Source organism: Nelumbo lutea, chromosome 4 (genome assembly GCF_056320005.1).
Source record: "Nelumbo lutea isolate HS-2025 chromosome 4, American lotus-T2T, whole genome shotgun sequence".
NCBI lineage: Eukaryota > Viridiplantae > Streptophyta > Magnoliopsida > Proteales > Nelumbonaceae > Nelumbo > Nelumbo lutea.
This window is the reverse complement of record NC_142687.1, coordinates 71,698,354-71,712,334: the sequence shown is the minus strand read 5'-3', so window position 1 is coordinate 71,712,334 and position 13,981 is coordinate 71,698,354. Positions and strand designations below refer to the sequence as shown.

Below are 13,981 nucleotides of genomic sequence, written 5' to 3'. Positions count from 1 at the left end.
GTAGAATGTCATCTACATACAGAACCAAGAAGGTAACCTTATCTCCTGTACTTCCTGTAAACATAGGGTTCATCCAGATTCTACTCGTAGTCAAATGATTTGACGACAGAGTCAAAACGGATGTTCCAACTTTTAGAAGCTTGCTTAAGGCCATAAATGGATGTATTAAGTTTACATAGCATGTTTTCCTGACCCGCAACTATGAAGCCTTGCGACTGCTGCATATAGATATTTTTAGTAAGATCTCCATTCAGGAATGCAGTTTTGACATCGATTTGCAAAATCTCATAATAATGGTATGCTGCTACAGTTAGCAGGATCCTAATGGATTTAAGCATGGCCACAAGCGAAAAGGTTTCCTCATAATCGATGCCCTCTTTCTGAGTGTACCCTTTCGCCACCAAACGAGCTTTGAAGATCTCAACCCTACCATCGGGGCCCTTCTTCCTCTTGTAAATCCATTTGCAACTGATTGCTTTTACCCCAGAGGGCGGATCTACTAGAGTCCTGACTTCATTGGTCTCCATTGAGTCCATCTCTGCTCTCATGTCCTCCACCCACTTCTGGGAATCTATGTCCAACATAGCTTCCGCATAAGTCACGAGATCCTCTTCACTAGTCAAGCTTTCCACCAGGTAACTATCTTGGTCATAACCATAACGGACTGGTGGCCTGGATACCCGAGTGGAACTTGTGGGACATCTCCCACTGCTCCTGAGCTCTCCTCATCAAGAACAATTTCCTGACGATGGGTGTCCAGGATGTAATCGGTCTCCAAGAACTGGGCATTTTGACTGCAAACACTTTCTGCTCACTTGGGTCATAGAAAAGGTAGCCTACAGAGCCTTTTGGGTAGCCTACAAATAGGCAATGGCTGGTCATGGATTCCAACTTGTCTGTACTCGTTCTTTTAACATGTGCTGGACAACCCCAAATCTTCAAGTATCTGACACTTGGTTTCTTTCCGGTCCAAAGTTCATATGGAGTGTTCAGAACCGATTTGGTTGGAACCCGATTCAGCATGTAAATTGTAGTCTCTAATGTGTAACTCCAAAAGGATGGGGGTAACTTTGAGTGTATGAGAAGTACCAGACCATATCCAATAAGGTCCTATTCCTCCTCTCTGAAACACCGTTAAGTTGTGGTGTAGCAGGAGGAGCTAATTGTGATTCTATCCCATTGTCCTTTAAGTAGTCCCTGAACTCGTCAGAGAGATACTCGCCACCTCGATCAGATCGAAGGGCTTTAATTTCTCTCCCAAATAGTTTCTCGACCTCTTGTCTAAACTCTTTAAACTTTTCAAAGGATTCAGACTTGTGCCTCATTAGGTACACGTAACCATATCGTGAGAAATCATCTATGAAGGTGATGAAATACACGTGTTGATTCCGTGTCCTAACACTCAGGGGACTACATACATCAGTATGTATTAGGTCAAGTGTGCATGTACATCTTTCAGGCTTACCGTCAAATGGCCGTTTTGTCATCTTGCCTTATAGGCAAGGCTCACAGGTGGGAAGATCTTCTACAGTTAGAAAATCCAAAGGACCATCCTTTACCAACCTTGTGATTCGGTCAACATCGATGTGGCCAAGTCGGTAGTGCCACAGACACGTGGGATTAACTGTTTCACGAGCTCTCTTCTTGGGGATTTCTGCCAACGTAGTTTCAGTTATGTTAGTTTTTAGAGAAGGATGTAGAACATAGAGACCATTCTCCAGTACCCCGTATGCGATGAATCTGTTATTTCTTTTAATAGTAACCATATTACTAAAGAAGACAGAATAACCATCTGCACACAGTTTTGAAACAGAAATAAAATTTCTTCTTATGTTTTGTACATAAAGACAATCTTTGAGTACAATTTTTCCTTCTCTATAAATTAACTCCACGGTTCCTATTATCGCGGCTGCAACAGTTGCAGTAGTCCCCAAGTAGAGAGTGACTTCTTCACTCAGCCTTCTGCTTACCTTGAACCCCTGCAGTGAGTTACACGCATGAGTTGAAGCTCTGGAGTCAATACACCAGGAAGCAGAAGCTATCAATAAATTGGTTTCTATAACACAAGTTTCGAAATTACCTTTCTTGGATTCCAGGTAGGCAGGACAATTCCTTTTCCAGTGGCCGGTATTCTTGCAAAAGTGACAGGCATCCGATGCTTTGTCTTTCTTCTGCCTTTTGCTCTTAGTGGCTTTCTTTGGAGGCTTCTTTGCCTTCCTCTTTCTCTTGCCTGTTTTGCTAGCTTCAAAAAGCATAGCTACAGGCTCATCCTTTTTAATCAGTTCTTCAGCTCTTTGCAACATATTGCTGAGCTCTTGCAAGCTAACATTCAGTTTGGTCATGTTATAGTTCATGATGAACGGATTAAAGGAAGGAGGCAAAGAATTAAGGATTGCATCTATCTGGGTTGTGAGGTCCAGCCCGGATCCAAGAGCCTCCAGTTCGTTGATGTAACCCATAATCCGAAGACAATGGTCATGAACTTGTTGGCCCTTGGACATTTGAGTGGTCATGAACTGTTTCAAGACCTTTTGCCGAGTAGAACGATTCTACTCTTCATACATCATCCTTAGGCTGTCCAATATGTCCTTGGCAAGTTCGATCTGATCGAACTACCTCTGTATTGGGTTGTCCAAAGAGGCGATGATGTAACACCAGGCTAGGGAGTTTTTCTCCTCCTATTCCTGATAGTCTATCCTTCGGGCCTCATAAGCCCTGTCTCTCGGACGCTCCGGGGCAGGATTCTTTGCCACTTTGTCCAGCTTTTCTAAAGCTAGGACCAGCATAAGGTTCCTGTACCAGTTGGCGTAGTTTGGGCCCTTAAGCTTATTGTCATCAAGAAGCTTTGCAAAAGATCCGTTTTCCATTTTCTGATAAAAGAGCAAACATCAGTCCACAACCATATTTGATTCATGTTCATTTCATAGATATGGCTTTTAATCAACGATCCATTTATATTTATTCATCTCTGAGATTTCCCTCCTTTCTCAGTGATGGAGACTACGGGTTGTCTCTGGAAGTGTGGGAAATCACATAGGATGCATGGAGCCAACTGTTTTAGCTGCATAACCCCACTATCTTTTTGTGAAGGATCATATCCACTCATCATATGAGTTTTCCCTTTGGCCTCTGTCAGACAAGGTTCAGAGCCATTCTCAGGTAAACCTTTCTGTCCAGTGAGTGCTTACCCATCATATTCGTGAATGCCAAGGTACCATGAGAGAGTTCCCATTTTCTGGTGAAGCCCCTCCCACATCGATCTATGACGCCCCTATCATCTTATAAAACACTCAGACAAGCCCAACAGCAAATGGATAGCCCATTTTCTGGTGTGTTTCCTCATTACTGGAGGACCCATCCTCATGCTAATGATGGAAGGCCTTTAGAGAGTTCCTCATATGAATCTCCCTATCACTTGCACTCATATTAGCTGGAGGGAACAAATAATTATGCCCTAGTTTGATTTAGATCAAACCAAAGTGCCTCCCACTGTCTTTCATAAAGCCAGATTTCGGTGGGCCTTAAATCAGTTAGGGTTCTGCACATAACCTCTTGATGAAGTGTGGGGCCCACCACTGAGGGAGGTCATCCAATGACCAAAAGGGACACCATGGCAATGATGTGCATTCAGCCATGGTGTGCATAAGAGCCACTGTCGAATGAGCATGGACCAAGTACTTATGGCCCATGTACGCAGCACATCACACATCCATACATCTCATGCAGGGATAAATTGATCCAATCAATTAATTATCTGTAAGGCCCATTGGAAGCCCGTTAAAATTCCATAATATTAACCATTAATATTATCTAGGTATATGGGCTGAATTAGGGTTACCCAGTTCGGCCCATATAGCTTTGTCCTTTAAAATGGGCTTTTGCAGTTTTAACTATTTAAAATTGGGCCTTTACAGGTTCGGTCGAATTAACCATTTAATTAAATATCAATCTTCAGGCCCATTTGTGGGAAAAATTAGGGCTGACTTTCAGCCTTGATTAAACCCTTGAATTGGTCCAAACAGTTTGAACCAATCTTGGTTCGAATGGGTCTAGGGTTTGATTTTTAATTAAATCCTTAATTCAAGAAAATAATCTAAAATTAAATAACTGATAAAAGAAAAACAAAAATCAGTTAATCCAGGCTGTTCGCACACTCCATCCTGCAAAACAGAGGTTAGATCACAGATTGCAGTTTCTTAAACTACAAATCGCAGATAGGGAATCTCCCATCTGTGAAATCTTCTTCTCTACGCCGCATCTTCGATCCAAAATTAAAATAAATAGAAATCCTATTTGATGAACCTACAATTTATCTATATTTTATGAGGTTTTTGCATGAAATTTTATGCTGGTTTAATTAGATTTTGCCCTATTTTAGCTTGATTGCAAGAAAGATTTCAGGGGGAGCCAAATCAACAAAAAGAAGGCAAAAGCAAGAAAAGAAAGCCCAAAATTTATCAAGTTCAGCCCGGCCCAGCCATGAGAGCAAGAGAATTTCATTCGGCCCAAGAAGAGCAAGTGAAACTCTTTGGAAAATCCAAGGGAAGAAGCCTAGCAAGAAGGAAATTTCGGCCTAGCCCATTTTTAGCCCAAATAACAGCCTAGAGTGTAGCCCACATGAGCTCAAAAGCAAGCTAAGTTGTAGCCCAAATAGCAGCCCAAAGGGAGCTAGGGGCGGCAACTTCTAGGAGTTTCTTGAAGAGAAGGAGGGAGCACTCTAGAAGGTTCATGAGGGGTGTAATGCACCCCATTCTAGAGGCTTCAAAAAGGGGCAAAAGCCCCCTTGAAAAACTATATAAGGAGGCCTCTAGGAGGGGAGAAAGTTGTTCAATTGCTTGAGAGGAAGGCTCTCCCACTCGTAGAGGTTCGGCCACCTTGAGAGAAGAGAAGAGAAGAAGGCTAGGCGCAAGGAAGAAGAAGAAGAAGGGCTGAAGGAAGTTCAAGACAAGCAAGCTAGAAGAAGAAGGTGAGTTCGAATTGAGAGTTTGTGATTCAAAGATCTTCTGTAATAAATCATTTGTAGTTTCATTCTCTTTTGATTTGAATTCAGTTTCTTAGTTATATGTTCTTCCTTCTTTCTCCTTGTTTCCATTCTTCCTTGATGTATTTCAGCTTGTAAAATTTCAGTTCAGCAATCTAATTCTTTTTGATTCATTCAAATGGTCATGCATTGTACTTGAAGTTTCTTGAATAAGGGTGTGATTGTAGATTAATTCGGCCAACTAACCTTCAAAACTCAGATCTGAATTCTCAGATCTGAGATTGCAAGATCTGAATTGCTTGAAAGAGAATTCAGATCTGCAATTTTCAGATTGGGCGAATTAATCTACAGCTTGGAATTCCTAGAGTGCTTGAGAGAGACTCTAGGAATTCAGATCTACTATTCAAGAACTGAATTGAGTGCAAGGTTAGAGATAACTTGCACAATTCAGTTGGTGATCAATTCAGATTTGAATTGATGCCTTAGAAGTATTTGAAGAAATGCATGCATGGGGATTAGATTCTTGCTAGAGATAGAAGAACCGTCACTCATGCATAGGATGAACATGCGATTGAGAGAGGCTGTTCATGACCTTGGGGTTTCACCAAACCAAGGCTCAATCATGATTTATTCGAATGATCCAAATTGATAGATTGCTGAATTCTGAGATTGACATTTACTGCTTACTCTTCTAACCTGAATTGAAGGCAATTGGACCAATGATTTAGATAGATTTTAATTTAGGATTTCTTAGCTTTCATTAGAGTTTTGATTTATTTGTTGATCAGATAAGAAATGTTCAATTTAGTATTGGTAATTGTTTCCTAAATCCTGGTGGGAACGATACTTCACTCACTACTTTATTACTTGAACGGCTAGTGCACTTGCTAGTGTCACAATGAGCCGCACATCAAGTTTTTGCCGCCGTTGCCAGGGATTTATAGAAGCAATATTAGGAAACATTGAGCATTCTTAATCTGATATCATTCAGCATTGCATTCATAGTTGGGTTAATTTGCTAACTTTTTCATTTCAGCTTGGACTGCAACTGTTGTACTACTGTAGTTATGTTTCTTCTTTCTTAAGTAGATTACTTTCTTTTTCTGGTTTCAGTTTCATTTTAATAAAGGCATATTTGATTTCTATTCAATCTTGGTGTTGTTCCCTTCAGAAAGAAAAAAAAAAAGAAAAAAATTCACTTAAACATGAGTGTTGCAGATCTGAGTTGCATTCGGCACTCAGATCAACAGATTTCAGATCTGCAGCACTCAGCCGAAAAGAATTACTTGTGTTTCAGAATTTTATTTCTTTTTCCATTACAAAAAGAAAAAATATATATATATATAAAATGAAAAAAAAAGGAGATCTTTTGAACAACCAGAGGAGCAATTGAGAATTCGGATCAGAACTCAGATCTGAGTTCAAATCTGAATTCTGCTACAGCAGATTTGCAACAGTTCAGATTTGAGTTCCTCTGAACTCAGACCTAAACTGTTGCAATTTTGAGGGGAATTGGGTGTCATAACCACCCCAATTTACCCTAGGACACTTCTGCTACTCCTCGATGACAATTTGGTAGAAATAACTGAAGGTAAGGCAATTGAGATTTCAGATCCGAACTCAGACTTGAGTTCAGACCTGAACTCTGCTATAGCAGAACTGCAATACTCAGAAAAAAAAAAAAAATCTGTTCTCAGCCCTTTATTATTCTTTTCTTTCATTACAAAAAGAAAAAATATATATATATTTAGATAGTGAAAAAAAAAAGAGAGAGAGAGAAAGAACCATATAACCGAAAGAATGGAAACCAAGGATTCGGATCAGAACTCAGATCTGAGTTCAGATCTGAGTTCTGCTGTAGCAGATCTGCAACAGTTCAGATCTGAGTTCTCTTGAACTCAGACCTGAACTGATGTAAATTTAAACGATAATTGGGGGTTATCGTCACCCCAATACACCCTACAAAAAAATCTGCTATCTCCCAAAAACAATTGGATAGTCATGGTTGAAGAAATTCGGATCTGCAATCACCTAGATCTGAACTGGGGTTGTGAACAGAGCAGGATACAGGGCATACTTTGCTGTATTAAATAACTTGTACTCCGATCTATCTGAGCTGATTTGGTTGAAGAAAAGTATATTTAATCTGAGAATTTTTTATGCCTCAAGAGATTTCATGCAAAGTGGCACTTCCACACCATTTTTCTATTAGAGTTCAGACCTATAGCAAGGCTACTATAGCAGACCTGCTACAGCAAGACTGAACCAGGGCAGGTTTTGAACAGGTTTGTATTACAATTAACATTACTAAATTGGCATTGTGAATTGTCCTGGGCTGATCTTTGAAATTTTTTTTTTCAAGTAAGATAGCTCTGATTTCAGCTGTGCATGAATAGAAAGTCTAGCAGATCTAAATGGGTGTGTGCAGCCGTGTATACTACATTCCAATAAGTGTATACTCCATCGAGGGCTACATTGATGGAGCCATGTTTCTTCTCTTGATACTTGATTGTTCCATCCTTAGTTTCAGTTTTAATGTAGCTTATGCAAATCAAATTTCTCTTCTTCTTTTAGTTTAAAAAAAAATAAATAAAATAAAATAATAAATAAATAAATAAATCTCAAAATGAGTTCAGATCTGAATTGCATTCATCAATCAGACCTGCACTCATCCAAAAAGATTTTGGTTGCATTGCTGTATTTTGTTTTAGTTTTCTTCCTTTAAAAAAAAAAAAAAGGGAGATTTTGTCAGTATTATAGTTGCATTACTGCTTTGTGTTCTATTTCATTTCAAAAGAAAAGAAAAAGAAAATCAGATCTCAGCAGCCACACCATGGTGAATACAGGTCTGATTTCAGATCTTTTTACTACTGATTGATTTCGGTTTTGTGCAGATCTGTATACAGCATGTTTCATTGCTGATATCAGTAGGTTATCCTGCTGAATTGCTCAGTTTTAGTATGGCTACTCCATCTGGTGTTTGGTGATGCATAGCTCATCAAAACAGTGGGCTCAGATCTGATATTTAGTAGCCTTCCAATATGGAAATCAGACCTGAGCACAACTGTACTGTTACCAGCAGCTGCTATTATATTTATTGTTGTTCTCAGTGGCTTCTGAGATTTCAGAACTGATCTCAATTTTGTGTAGAACTGATGTCTGAATTGCTATCAATCCTTTGTACATTGACTTCAGTTTAGTGTATTGACCTTCAGTAGCACAGAAGAGCCTTTTAATATGAAACTCAGACCTGAACACAATCACTGCTGATCCGCACTTGGCTGTCCTCAGTAGCTGCTAAGATTTCATAACTGTATATTACTGTTCTCAGTAGCTACTGAGATTTCAGCTCTCAGCAGTTTAGATCTGTGTAATTAAATCCCGTCCCTGATTTCAGCAATATAAAGAAGAGGAATTTGTAAACTGTTGTTCTAATCAGAGCTTACTGAATTCAGACCTGTTTGTAAATTGCTACTGAATTCTGTATATTGAATAAGATGTTGATCTGCTTTTAGTTAGCTGCATTTATTTATTTTAGGATGTAGGTTTGTATATTCCAATACTTCACTTTACATTTTCAGTTGTAATAGGATTAGTTATTTATTTTCTTTTGTGAATATTGGCCTTTTTATTGCTTTGACCTTTACAGTTTATGACAAGCAGACCTGAACTGGAAGAGATCCTTTACGACCCGGAGATTGAACGGACTCTCCGTGTCCGTTTGAGAGCTGCTAGGCAAGTCAGACAAGAAGCACAAGAAATGGCTAAACAAAGAACTATGATGGATTATGCCGAGCCCACCCTCACCGGGACTATCTCCAGCATTATCAGGCCAACTATTGCTGCCAATAACTTCGAAATTAAACCGGCCATAATCCAAATGATACAAAATACAGTTCAGTTTTGTGGTATGGCCCATGAGGATCCGAATGCCCATATTGCTAACTTCTTGGAAATTTGTGACACCTTCAAACACAATGGGGTAAGTGATGATGCCATCTGGCTGAGGTTATTCCCATTTTCTTTGAAGGATAAAGCCAAAGCTTGGTTGAACTCATTACCGGCAGGATCTATAGCCACATGGGACAAAATGGCCAGCCGTTTTCTCTCTAAATATTTTCCCCCTTTTAAAACTGCTAAAATGAGGAATGACATCACTACTTTTTTCCAGCAAGAGGGGGAATCTCTCTATGAGTCCTGGGAACGATACAAGGAGCTACTAAGGAGGGTTCCTCACCATGGCCTTCCGATTTGGCTGCAGGTGCAAACATTTTATAATGGTCTGACCGATTCAAACAAGACCATCTTAGATGCAGCAGCTGGGGGCTCCATAAACAATAAGACTCCCGAGGTTGCCCATGCACTCATCGAGGATATGGCAGCCAATAACTACCAATGGCATTCAAAAAGGACACCAGTCAGAAAGCAGCATGGTCTTCATAATGTGGATACATACACAACTCTCTCTGCACAAATAGGAGCACTTAGCAAAAAATTTGATGAGATGCAGATGGCAGCTATGCATGTACAGTATGATAAGTGTGGGGGAGGCCATGATAGCACTGAATTCCAAGTTGGCAGTCAGTCTTTTCAGTCCACAGAACAAGTAGACTTTGTTGGCAACTTTACAAGACAGCCAGGAAATCAATACCATCATGCCCATAACCCCGGATGGAGAGGCCACCTGAATCAGCATGCACCTAAGCCTTTCCACCAAAACTTCTATCAGCCGGAACCGAAATCTAACTTGGAGGAGCTGATGACCAAGTTCATAGCTAGTGCGAAAAATAGATTTCAGAAAAATGAAACATCGATAAGGAACTTGGAAACTCAGGTTGGGCAGCTGGCACAGATGATTTCAGAAAGGGCTCCGGGTACCTTACCTAGTAACACCATGGTAAACCCAAGGGAACAAGAGGCTGTTGGGAGAATTCCCAATTCAGATACTTAGTCATAAACTGTCTTACTTGCTTTTTTATTTTTAAGTTTAGTTAGTTTTTCTTAGAATTTAATTGAATAAAGATACTAATCTCCTCTTCTAGTTTGCAAGTGATTTCTAGTAGAAGAAGCTTTCCACCGACAACATATTGCAGAATTTAAGAATGATCTTCAGGGAAGTCCTCTAAATACCTCCTATTACTTGATGATGCTCTTGCTAGTTTTATTATTACTGCCTAACACTACGAACATTGAGGACAATGTTCATCTTAAGTGTGGGGGAGTGAGCCCGAGGCTAGGGTATGGGGGCTGAAACCATGCACCTCATTCACCCCAACACACATATGCAGGCAATGACATAACCAAAAAAAAAAAAAAAAGACTGGAACCCCTCAAGTTCATTACTATTTATTTGATTTTTTTTAAGAAGGAATTCAATAAGTTGAGGGAGACTGATGTACTTGTTAAGTTTTTATTCTTGTGAATAACCCAGTTTGATACATGCATGAGAAAAGGAGAGCTGAATATGCCTTTCAGCATGACTAGCCCTAACTTCCTTCATGTGTATGGAAGCCCTTGATTTCATTGTTAATGGTCAAGAGAGCTAGTGCACATTTGAAGTGCTGATTCTTGAGGTTCAAAAGCCCAAATTGACTCCGCTATTTTGAGCTGAATAGTAAAACTAGCAGCTCAGAACATGAGTCCTACCTCAAGTAAGTGACCAGTGTGAGATGGAGCATAAGATGCACTCACACCAAAAAAAAAAAAAAAAGAGAGAAAAGTGTGTGAGATGGAGCATAAAATGCACTCACACTGAAAAAAAGAAAAAGAAAAAAGGGTGAGATGGAGCATAAGATGCACTCACCCTTAGAAATAAGTAATTGTGGTGACAACCGAGGTTCAAAGGGGCACTCTAAAGTTGAACTCTCATTGAGATTTAGTTATAGATGTGAAACTTAGTGAAATTTGATCATTAACCTTGACAATTAAGGAGCTGATTTATATATGAATTAGGAGTGAAGGCTAGACTATGAGAAAATTCATATTCTCCTTTCCTTGGATCTGATACATATCTTAAATGGTAATTTACAAGAATAAGAGTTGAGCACTTACAAAAGTTCCCCGACTACTCAATGCATTTCTATCTTAAAAAGTTCACCAGGTAAATGGTGAGAACAAAAGGGGGGAATGTTAAGTTTAAGGCTGATGTCTTTGCTTGAGGACAAGCAAAAGCTTAAGTGTGGGGGTATTTGATGAACCTACAATTTATCTATATTTTATGAGGTTTTTGCATGAAATTTTATGCTGGTTTAATTAGATTTTGCCCTATTTTAGCTTGATTGCAAGAAAGATTTCAGGGGGAGCCAAATCAACAAAAAGAAGCCTAGCAAGTGAAACTCTTTGGAAACTCTTTGGAAAATCCAAGGGAAACTCTTTGGAAAATCCAAGGGAAGAAGCCTAGCAAGAATGAAATTTCGGCCTAGCCCATTTTTAGCCCAAATAACAGCCTAGAGTGTAGCCCACATGAGCTCAAAAGCAAGCTAAGCTGTAGCCCAAATAGCAGCCCAAAGGGAGCTAGGGGCGGCAACTTCTAGGAGTTTCTTGAAGAGAAGGAGGGAGCACTCTAGAAGGTTCATGAGGGGTGTAATACACCCCATTCTAGAGGCTTCAAGAAAGGGCAAGAGCCCCCTTGAAAAACTTTATAAGGAGGCCTCTAGGAGGGGAGAAAGTTGTTCAATTGCTTGAGAGGAAGGCTCTCCCACTCTTAGAGGTTCGGCCACCTTGAGAGAAGAGAAGAGAAGAAGGCTAGGCGCAAGGAAGAAGAAGAAGAAGGGCTGAAGGAAGTTCAAGACAAGCAAGCTAGAAGAAGAAGGTGAGTTCGAATTGAGAGTTTGTGATTCAAAGATCTTCTGTAATAAATCATTTGTAGTTTCGTTCTCTTTTGATTTGAATTCAGTTTCTTAGTTATATGTTCTTTCTTCTTTCTCCTTGTTTCCATTCTTCCTTGATGTATTTCAGCTTGTAAAATTTCAGTTCAGCAATCTAATTCTTTTTTATTCATTCAAATGGTCATGCATTGTACTTGAAGTTTCTTGAATAAGGGTGTGATTGTAGATTAATTCGGCCAACTAACCTTCAAAACTCAGATCTGAATTCTCAGATCTGAGATTGCAAGATCTGAATTGCTTGAAAGAGAATTCAGATCTGCAATTTTCAGATTGGGCGAATTAATCTACAGCTTGGAATTCCTAGAGTGCTTGAGAGAGACTCTAGGAATTCAGATCTACTATTCAAGAACTGAATTGAGTGCAAGGTTAGATATAACTTGCACAATTCAGTTGGTGATCAATTCAGATTTGAATTGATGCCTTATAAGTGTTTGAAGAAATGCATGCATGGGGATTAGATTCTTGCTAGAGATAGAAGAACCGTCACTCATGCATAGGATGAACATGCGCTTGAGAGAGGCTGTTCATGACCTTGGGGTTTCACCATACCAAGGCTCAATCATGATTTATTCGAATGATCCAAATTGATAGATTGCTGAATTCTGAGATTGACATTTACTGCTTACTCTTCTAACCTGAATTGAAGGCAATTGGACCAATGATTTAGATAGATTTTAATTTAGGATTTCTTAGCTTTCATTAGAGTTTTGATTTATTTGTTGATCAGATAAGAAGTGTTCAATTTAGTATTGGTAATTGTTTCCTAAATCCTCGTGGGAACGATACTTCACTCACTACTTTATTACTTGAACGGCTAGTGCACTTGCTAGTGTCACAATGAGCCACACATCACTATTTCTATTAATTATTACATCAGATCGAATACCTATACATTGAGTCTAAAAATAAAAAAAAAATTATTTACAGACAAATTGTAATAAATAAATTCAATAAACTTCAAATCTTGTAGTTCTCCCTACGCAAACCAAGATTTCGATCTCCTCTCGTACGAACAGCCCATAAATCATGAAAATTATAAAGAACTATTCTAAATAATAATCAGATTTATTTAAAATTAAATTCAGATTATTTGCCCATCTGTTTTGGGAACAAATTTCCCAAAACCCATATCTGCGCAAATTGGGTAGAACGCCTTCTCCCTATTTGCGTAGGTTCAAATCTGAAACAGAATGGTTCAAGATTTGAACCATGGCTCTGATACTACTGAAGGGATATGAAATCCATCACATGGACGCCCAAGATTGCGGAATAAAGGGGGCGAATTTCAAAATTTTTTCTCTCCCTTCAATTGGGAATCGAATTCCCTATTTAGAAAATCATATTTTCAAGGATCATTCTTGAACCATAAACTGAACCAGATCTGAACCAAAAGGAGGAGAGAGAGATAATACATAATACAGAGAAATAGTATCTCTCAATGGAGGTGTTCACGCCCAAGGTAGGATCCAAAATCTGCTCCCACTGAAGATGGCGCTGTGTAGGGTGGAGCAGAATCAGCAGTGTTCTTCCAAAAGAACTTGATCCTTCCAAAGAATCACCTGGACGGCTAGTGAATACAACTCCTACCAATCTTTTCTCCAAAAGATTGGAATCAAGATCCAATATTGATTTCTCCCAAGGAATGGAGATCGAATTGCTGTAGGCGGCGGCTGCAGGAAGGAGGCGGCTAGAGAGTATTTGCAGGGTGCAGAATTCTCTCTTCTATGATCTCAGCTCTGAAGACAAGACTAGTGGTTGTCTGTTGTAATGTATCTAAAGGCTGCCGCCCCCTCTTCCTTTTATAGACTTAAAGGGATCAGCTCCTAATCCCATTAGGAGTTGCTAACACAAATCATATCTGGATTACAAGTCCCTTTAAGATAAGGGATAATCCTTATCTTATCTGCAGATGAGATCAGCCAGCTCCTTTTCTAATTAGGAAGTTTCCAAATCTAAATCTCATTTAGATCTTGGACTCTCTGAGTGGATAGGGTGTGGGCCCTATCCTATCAGCTGATCTTTTCTTAGAATTCGCCCTTAAAGACTAACCAAATTAGCCCAATTCGAAATGGGCTTAAGGCCCATTTAAGGTAATGTATTCATCTAGCCTTCC

General features: G+C 39.4%; 1 non-coding gene across 1 annotated transcript; it reads right to left on the bottom strand.

Annotated features, from left to right (window-relative positions):
* Positions 1-9,119: 9,119 nt before the first annotated feature.
* LOC148861044 (small nucleolar RNA R71) lies at positions 9,120-9,226 on the bottom strand. Its single transcript, XR_016095327.1, has one exon. It is a non-coding gene; the product is annotated as a small nucleolar RNA R71 (small nucleolar RNA).
* Between the last annotated feature and the right edge of the window lie 4,755 nt (positions 9,227-13,981).